General features: G+C 34.6%; 1 long non-coding RNA gene across 1 annotated transcript; it reads left to right on the top strand.

The window, feature by feature from the left end:
* The first annotated feature begins 6,149 nt into the window (after window positions 1-6,149).
* Window positions 6,150-7,162, top strand: LOC130986749 (uncharacterized). Its single transcript, XR_009089359.1, has 2 exons — window positions 6,150-6,319; window positions 6,916-7,162. It is a non-coding gene; the product is annotated as an uncharacterized LOC130986749 (long non-coding RNA).
* The last annotated feature ends 1,578 nt before the right edge of the window (window positions 7,163-8,740 follow it).

Raw genomic sequence — 8,740 nt, 5'->3', positions numbered from 1 at the left:
TGTTCCATTGGCATTAGGTCCTCGAAGAAATGAGTGAATGGTAAGTTCTTAAGTTCTGTACTTTACTAGAAACTTGTTAGTAGTTGTTGTATTTTAAGTGATTGTGTCCAATGAAGTGTGATTAACTATGTGTTTGAATGAAGAACAATTTTTGTTAATGAATTTATGAAGTTAGGGTTTGAATGATTGCATGTTGCGTTTTGTATTTGGCAAATGCAAACTGAATTTTTTATTTATTTGTTATTGCAACCGCTTGTTCGATCTCTTTATACATATGGGTTTTTTTAGTTGTAAGGCATTAGGCATTCATTTCTCTATCTCCCGTTTGCAACATGATAGATAACAAGGCATTCATCTCTCTATCTCCTGCGGAATCTTCAACTTACTTAAATGCCCAATATGTTTTGTTCAATCCATGCAAGAAATGACAAATTAGAGTAGGATTTGGTAATGAGGAGATGAACTCTAATTTTATTTTAGAAAAAACGCACAAGAAACGCCATCGTTTCTATTGGGATAAACGACTACGTCGTTGTAGTAATTACCGGCGTGTCCATGTCGGCAAAATTCGGCTCCACGTGTGTTCGATTTTGGCCGGAAATGCGCTCCATGAGAAAATTGAGAAAAATTAATAGTTGATGATTTTTAATAGGAAGTTCAAAGTTTATGGGAAAATATGGAAATTGATCAAAGTTTATGTATTTAGAGGCAATTAACCTGAGTTTATATTCATTTGTTACATTTTTCGATTAATTTAGTAATTCATGTTGGATCTTGAAGTAATATACAATATAATTACAAGATATATATATATATATATATATATATATATATATATATATATATATATATTGAGAACACCTCTTAAAATAAGAAATAAGAACTAGGAAAAGCGTATGAATTTTATGTAGAACACGTATGAATTCATTGTATAAAGGTATGAATTGCGAAAAATAAATTTTTGCTATCTTTGAGATTCAAACTCAGGACCATGAATTCATCCAACAGGATGATGAATCAACCGTAGATCTTGATGATCAAAGGGCTGAAAATGATTCTTATTTTATATTTTAAGAAGTGTATTTATTTTAACTCCTCCCCTATATATATATATAGAACACATCCTAACATAAGAAATAAGAGCAATTTTCAATGTATGAATTTTATGTAGAACACGTATGAATTCGCTGTATAAAGGTATGAATTGTGAAAAATAAATGTTTGCTACCTTTGAGATTCGAACTCAGGACCATAAATCCAACCAACATGGTTACGAATCAACCTTAGATCTTGATGATCTAAGGACTGAAAATGATTCTTATTTTATATCTTAAAAAGTGTACTTATTTTAACTCTCCCCTATATATATATATAGAAATGTTATGCTACATACCTTATGTGAGCTCCTTATATGAGCACCATTCATGTTTTGCTCTCATTAGCGTTATCTTTTTTGTTTTAGGCATTTATTTTTATTCTAATACTTCATATATTGTTATTGAGATCATTAATTTTATAAATTACATAAAAATCAAAGTTCGATTTGTTCATATTCCCTTTAACTTTAAATAATTAATAAAAGAATAAATTAGACTTTAATTTTTATGTAATTTATAAAATTAATGATCTCAATAACAATATATGAAGTACTAGAATAAAAGTAAATGCCTAAAACAAAAAAGATAACGCTAACGAGAGCTAAATATGAATGGTGCTCATATAAGGAGCTCACATAAGATATGTAACATATCATTTCTCTCTCTCTCTCTCTCTATATATATATAGAGGGGTGTGCTACCATGTACCATGAAAACACTCTTAAGTACATTTTAGACATTTTTATAATAGTAATAATAACGAACAACATTTTCATAGATAATATAGTTCTAATACATTACAAATAACATAGCTACAAAAGTTTCAATACATTACAAATAACATAAGAATAAATACTTGGTTAGCTAGTTGTTTCTGTTTGAGAAAGTGTTGACAATTGATTGCGACGTGTACTCATCGATTGAAAACGTTGCAATATCTTCTCGTTATAAATTATTGAGAAAATATCATCTTCAATGTACACGATCAAATTGTCATTCATTCACTCGTCCTGCATACGATTTCACAAATCACTTTTGACAAGCTTCATTGCAGAAAATGCTCAATGGCTACAGGTAAAACCAATGTCAACTCAATCATACAATAAACCAATTAAAAAATTAAATGATTGCCACTTTTAACCATTTCTTGAGCAAAACTTCCCAAATCAGTGATCGTAGAAAAGCGAAGATGATGCCGCACAAATGCTATGAAATTATGGAGTTGTTGTGGAAGACATAAACAATCAACTGTTACATATTTCACATTAATAAAGATACTACGAAATTATTGTAAAAATATAAATAATCAATTGTCAAAAAGTCTTCAGGATACCAAGTAGTAAAATGCATGAGTTATTAATGTCGAATTGAGAGAAAGAATTTATCGGATCAAGCCATACCATGCACCTAAGTAGATCGGTGCTAGCTTCAGAAAAACGATTATTCATCTATTGTATGATTAAATCAACAACCTAACATTGCAAGAATAAATAACAACTTATTGTTAAGACATGAAAAATTAATATAAATAAAAGGGTTATTTTTTTTAAATACATAAACTTTACACAGTTTTTGGTTTTTCCCAAAATAAATAAAAGTTTGTTCTAAATACATGAACTTTCATAATTTTTGAAATTTCCCATAAAAGTCAATTCAGACAAAATTGAATCTGGTGTGACGCTGAATTTTACTGACGTGGGAGATATATATGATGTTATATACTATAAAACTTGGATATTGTAATTATTGTGAAATAAATTGTACCAAATTAAACTTTTAAGATATTACACGACAACAAAATTCGACTCTAAAACAGATTTAATTTTATCTGAATTGACTTTCGTGAGAAATTCCAAAATGTGTGAAAGTTTGTGTATTTAGAACACATTTTTATTTGTTTTGAGAACTACCAAAAATTGTATAAAGTTTGTGGATTTAAAACAAATTAACCCTAAATAAATTGAATTAAATATTTAAAAGTAAAATAAATACCTCAATAAAAATCTTCACATAGTAGTAATGATCATTGGTGATGCTCTGCCTTTTATAACCAGGTCGTGTTATTGTGTCTTCCATATCAATCAAAGAAATAGCATTCACCAAACAAAATCTATTTACTCCATCACAAATTATTTCTCACCCGGTGTTTCTGAAGTCATGTAGTTGAGATTTCACTGTATCAATCAGAGTCATGGCTTGCACAATATTTTGATCTATTTTTTATAAGGCAAATGATAACTCATTTGTGATTCTTAACAAATATTTCATCAAATGCATCACAAACACAAACTCATAATTATTCATCTTTCCAAGCAAACCTCTTGCAGTACTTCTAACCTCAGAGCTAGTGGTATCATCACGTATATTCTCCAACACTTTCTCAACTGAAGGCCACATAGCACATAAACGAAGCAAAGTAAAATAATGTGAGCCCCATCGAGTATCTACAGGTCTTGCCAAACTAGTATCCTAATTTTGGCCTTTTCCATTTATCCTTACTTCATCATTGAGTTCTTTGACTAATCTCTCATGCATGTTCTAACATTCGAAGTAGATATTTTCTTTTGCAAGATGCTCCAGTTGTATTCATTATCATGGAAACATAGCTAAAAAAGTCCTTCACAGCCATGATACTCTTAGCAACAACAATAATTAACTGAAGTTAATGTGAAAAATAATGAATGTACATAGCATAAGGATTTTCTTCCAATATTAAGGCTTTCAACCCATTGAACTCACCTCTCATGTTTGAAGCTCCATCATATCTTTGACCCCTCAATTTTGATAGTGATAAACCATATTTCACAAATAAAGCACTAAGAGCATCTTTAAGAGAATGTGAACAAGTGTCAGCAACATGCACAATGCTAATAAATCTTTCAATTACACATCCTTTATCATTTACATATCTTGAAACTACTCCCATATGCTCTTTCAATGAAACGTCTCGAGCCTCATCAACCAACATGGTGTAACCTCTGAAGCACAAACACGTGCTAAATCTTTTTGAATTTGTGGGGAATTTATTTGATTATTACCAGGAGCATTTGAATCCAAAACTTTGGAAACAACATCATTATCATCACTATATGTAACACCCCGTTATTTCTTAGCTAAATTTAGAATAATTTTGAACTTAGATTTAAGATGATTCACGCTGGATTGAGAAAATGAATTTATTTTAATTCCAACAAAAATGATTTACAAAAGCAATTGTAAATTTAGTTATTAAATTTATATGCATTGCATATTTATTTAATTTAGCATTCAAGCATTTTCACGAGCTTTTAATTAGCAAACCCTGAAGTAGTATTATAGTTTCGACAATTTTATCCTGAGGGATTTAAATTGTCCAATCAATATCTCTTTCCAGCCACCCTACACCTCTTTCCAGCCACCCTACACTATGCTACTAGCTCCAACTTTAAGTCATGTTTCCTCTGCCAACTCAAGACTATAGTGCAGCCCCTCTTTCTTGCTGTCATAGGAGAGGTAGCTGTCAATATTCCCCTTTAAACCAAATCAGCTAGCAACTCCCTTCACCATTCTACACTGCAACCTCCACAATTATAGTCTCCAATCTGCACTCTTCTATCTATTAGAAACATGCTCCACTCATTTTGAAAATTTTCATCGGCTCCCCAAGCTCATTTCACCAAAAATCAAGTATTGAGGTAAAGATTCACAATCATTTCTTTTATCTCCTTTTAAGAACACCACCCATTTCGTTTGAAAAATATTCATGATCTGAACTTTCACAGCAAACAAGCAAAAATCAGAATACCAACTGAAATCCTCGCCAAGGTAACCACTTGACTTTTTTCGCCTACCTCTGTTTATACATTACGCCTCTAGCTCCAAATTGGTTTATCAGAAACCACAAATAAACCTCATGATTTACACAGCAAAACATTTCAAGCATTTCAAAAGAATGACATTTATTTATTCATACGCATACATCAGAACATGACTGTTGTTAAAAGAAAAGAAAAGTAGAAGAGGAGATTTGTTGTTTTTATTGAAAAATGGAGTCTTGAACTTGGTTTGCTGTCGAATCTGAGTGTTTGGAGCGTTTGAGTCGGGAAGGGCAGAGAGAGAGTCGACGGCGGTGGCGCCTATCAAGGCTGCTCGCCGGAAGTTCCAGAGGGAGAGACGGGATGAGTCTTGTTGAAGGCTGGTCTGGGGAACGGCGGCGGCCTTCATGGTTGCTCGCCGGTCTGATTCAATGAGAGAGAGTTGAGCGAGAGAGAGTGGTGGTGGTGGTGGTTCGCCACTGTCACAGAGAGGGAGAGAAGGGAGGAGGCTGCGGGCGGCTCCAGCTGCTGCTCGTCGGCAGGAGTCACAGAGGGAGGCCAGGGCGCGGCGGTCCTGCCGCTGTCGCTCGGCCACGGCCGGAGAGGGAGAAGAGGGGTGGCTAGGGTTCAGGCGTTGCGGCAGCTCGTCGCTGTCGTCGTCGCCGGAAGGGAGAAGAATGGAGGGGTCGAGGGTGATGGTGAGGATGACGAAGCGGCGCTCGTCGTCGGGGATGGGAGCTCCGACGGCGATGAATTTCCGATCAGTTGAGAGAGAGAGAGGAGCAGTCGAGAGGGGTGAGTCGTGACTGATGTGTGTGCGTGTGTGTGCGGCTGAAGAAAAAAGAAAGAAAGAAAAAAAAAGGCTAGGTTTGGGCTTGGGGAGTTGGGCTTCTGTGTTGGGCCAGTTTTTATTTTATTTATCAGTTGGGCTGATTAGTTTAATTCAGCTGGGCCTTATTTTAAATCCTCTTTGGGTCAGTTATTATTTCAAACTTTGGGCTGTCTTGATTAATTTAAATTAATTGGGCTGCCCTATTTCATAATAATATTAAATTATTATTATGTGCATATTTTAAGTAAATTACTTATTATAGGTTAAGCATGACATGAAATTGCATTTATTTTTGCAATAAAAGTATTTATGATTTAATTGGTTTTATTTATAATTCCAATTATTTAAGAAAATCGAGTAAGGATATTGTTGGTGTCCTTAACTCAATAATTTAGTTTTCAATTATTTATTCATTAAATTTTGAAAACCCGGCTAAGTGAATCATAGAATATTAAGCACTACACCATGACTTAAGATTAGATTCAAGGAGACCTATTAAGAATAGAATTTCTTGTAGGCTTTGTGGACCAAGGGGATTAGCACTGCTTTCCCAAGACAGGTTATGTGATTATGATCTTCAGGCTTTGCCTATCCAGGTGGGCTTACTTTCCAAATGTACAAAGTATGATTGAGTTATTAAGCTCTAAATGTTTCAATGAAATGCAAATTGTTTATTTAATGTAATGAAAACTGTTTATCCAATAAAATGTTTATGTGCACTCTGCTCTGTTTAAGGCTCGCCACAACGAATCAATTGAGGTTCTCTTATGACCTAACACGTTGTTTGAGAATTGTGTACACCTATTAGCTGACTCGGTGGGTTGATCTCCATTCGGGCACTAATCATGTATGAGGCGTTATAAGGGTGCTCGACGGGATGTATTCCGGAGCATTGGGTCCCAAATGGGAACTTGACTGGGTTACGCCCTCAGTTCAAGTAAAGCGGGAGATATGGATCCGTCGGTGGCTAAAAGGTCCGGGATCACAGCGAGTAACGGAAAGGGAGTGTGACATGTGTGCACAAATGAAAAATGTTTTAACATGCTTAGAAGTTATTTCATTTTAAAACCTTCTAAGTCATGTCAAGTATAATTGGATAAACTGCTCTTACGAAAATATGAAATGTTTATGAAAATGCATGCCCACTAAGTACATTAGTACTTAGCCCAAAAATACTTTCAAATATTTTCAGGTTGGCTGGCTGGTGCTGACGGGACGGAGCTGAGGCTAGAGTTAAAATTCATATGTTAGACTTCCGCTGTAGCAATTACTCTTATACATCTTTTGTTTTCTCAACTTAAGATGACTTCATGTCGAGCTTAAATTTGAAATTCTAGTTTTATGCTAATGAATGTTGGTTGTCAGAAACATGAAACAAAACTTGTGATCCAAAGGGGCATAGCCCGACTTTCTATCCTATTTTGGGTTTTAACGAGGTATTTCCCTTGTTTATTTCTATGAATTATTCACACCTCGATTATATTTATTCCTTCAAGAATTGGGGTGTGACACTATACCATTGAAGCAACACAAGAAAATTACCTCGATTTAAAGAACTAGATGACTCATCCTTTCCATGAAAAGATAATCCTTGCTTCAGTAGAAAACGACTCACATCCAATGAAGCCGTCAAACGAGTACGATAAGCAACATCCAACTCACGAGCATTTGATCTATACATATTTGCCACATTATGTCTTTGATCTTTAAATGCTTCAATTTGTATTCTAGCATTGTTGTAACAACTATCTGCATTTCCAACATGCTATGCAAATTTAATCAAAGCCTTCTTCCAATTGGTAAATCATGTCTTGGTAAGTGCATTTGCTCTATACCGACTCGCTTTATCCTGTGGCTTGAAAAGATAACATTAAAAGTAAAAGCAAATATCTTTCGCCACACTATACTCTAACAATACAAACTTTTGATACCACACATCTTGAAAACTCCTTAATTGATTGTCGAATTCAGTCTTCGGATAGCTATGTCCAACTACTTGACAAGGCCCCATAGACCAATACTCTCTACGTACTTGATCTCGAATAGCAATATCAAACTCCTCAATTGGTTTTCTTAATCCCAAATCACGAACATATTCATCAAAATTTGTTTCATTTTCTACATTCTCTTCAACTTCTACATTTGCTCCAATAACAGGTGTAATTGAACCACATGAAGATTCACCTCTACGTTTTTAAGAGAAAAAAAGTTCCATTACATATAAAAATAAATTAATCCAAATTAATAAATTAATTGAGAGGCCGAATTTAATAGATAAGTCAATAATACCCAATTAACAAACTAATCGCATGATTTTTAATTATACAAACAATTCAACTAGTATCCAATTAGCAAACTAATACCCAATTTGAATTAATGGTGCATGCATGATATATAATTCGAATCTTTTAATTAAAAGAAATGGAATGGGATAACCCAATTCGCACAATTTGCCCAAATTCAGATAACCCAATTCTCCCTAATTCAATATTCAAACACAAATGGAACTGGATACAATTTCAAATACAATTATACCCAAATTCAATATTCAAACCCAATTCTACCTACTAATTTGCAAACTACTAATTCTACCTAGTACCTACCTCTCGGTCTCGGATACAAATGGAATGGGATGTGGTGTGAGCGACAGGTGGTGGTGGCGCAAGGCTGGCAGGGCGGGCCGATGACAACTGTTTCACTTTTAGCAGGGGCTGTGATGGTTAAAGCGTTCTATTTCGTTATATATATATATATATATATATATAATTTTTTTAAAAATAAAATTTGGTAGTCCCCCGCGACTCCATCCCTGGCCGTGGTGAGGCAGTAGACGATGGTGGTTGATGCGCAGCGGCAACGGTGGCGGTGGCAACCACCGACGAGTTCTCACATAATGATTCGAAGATATATTGTGGTTATGGTACAATGGATAATCAAAATTTTGATAGGAGGTTGAGGGATCAATAGATATGGAGGCTAGGGTGGTGGTTTATGGCGGAGTTTGTTGGAAATCGGAG

The sequence above is a fragment of the Salvia miltiorrhiza genome, chromosome 5 (assembly GCF_028751815.1).
Source record: "Salvia miltiorrhiza cultivar Shanhuang (shh) chromosome 5, IMPLAD_Smil_shh, whole genome shotgun sequence".
In the NCBI taxonomy this organism is placed as follows: domain Eukaryota; kingdom Viridiplantae; phylum Streptophyta; class Magnoliopsida; order Lamiales; family Lamiaceae; genus Salvia; species Salvia miltiorrhiza.
Note: the sequence above shows the minus strand (reverse complement) of the source record. Positions and strands in the feature narration are given on the sequence as shown.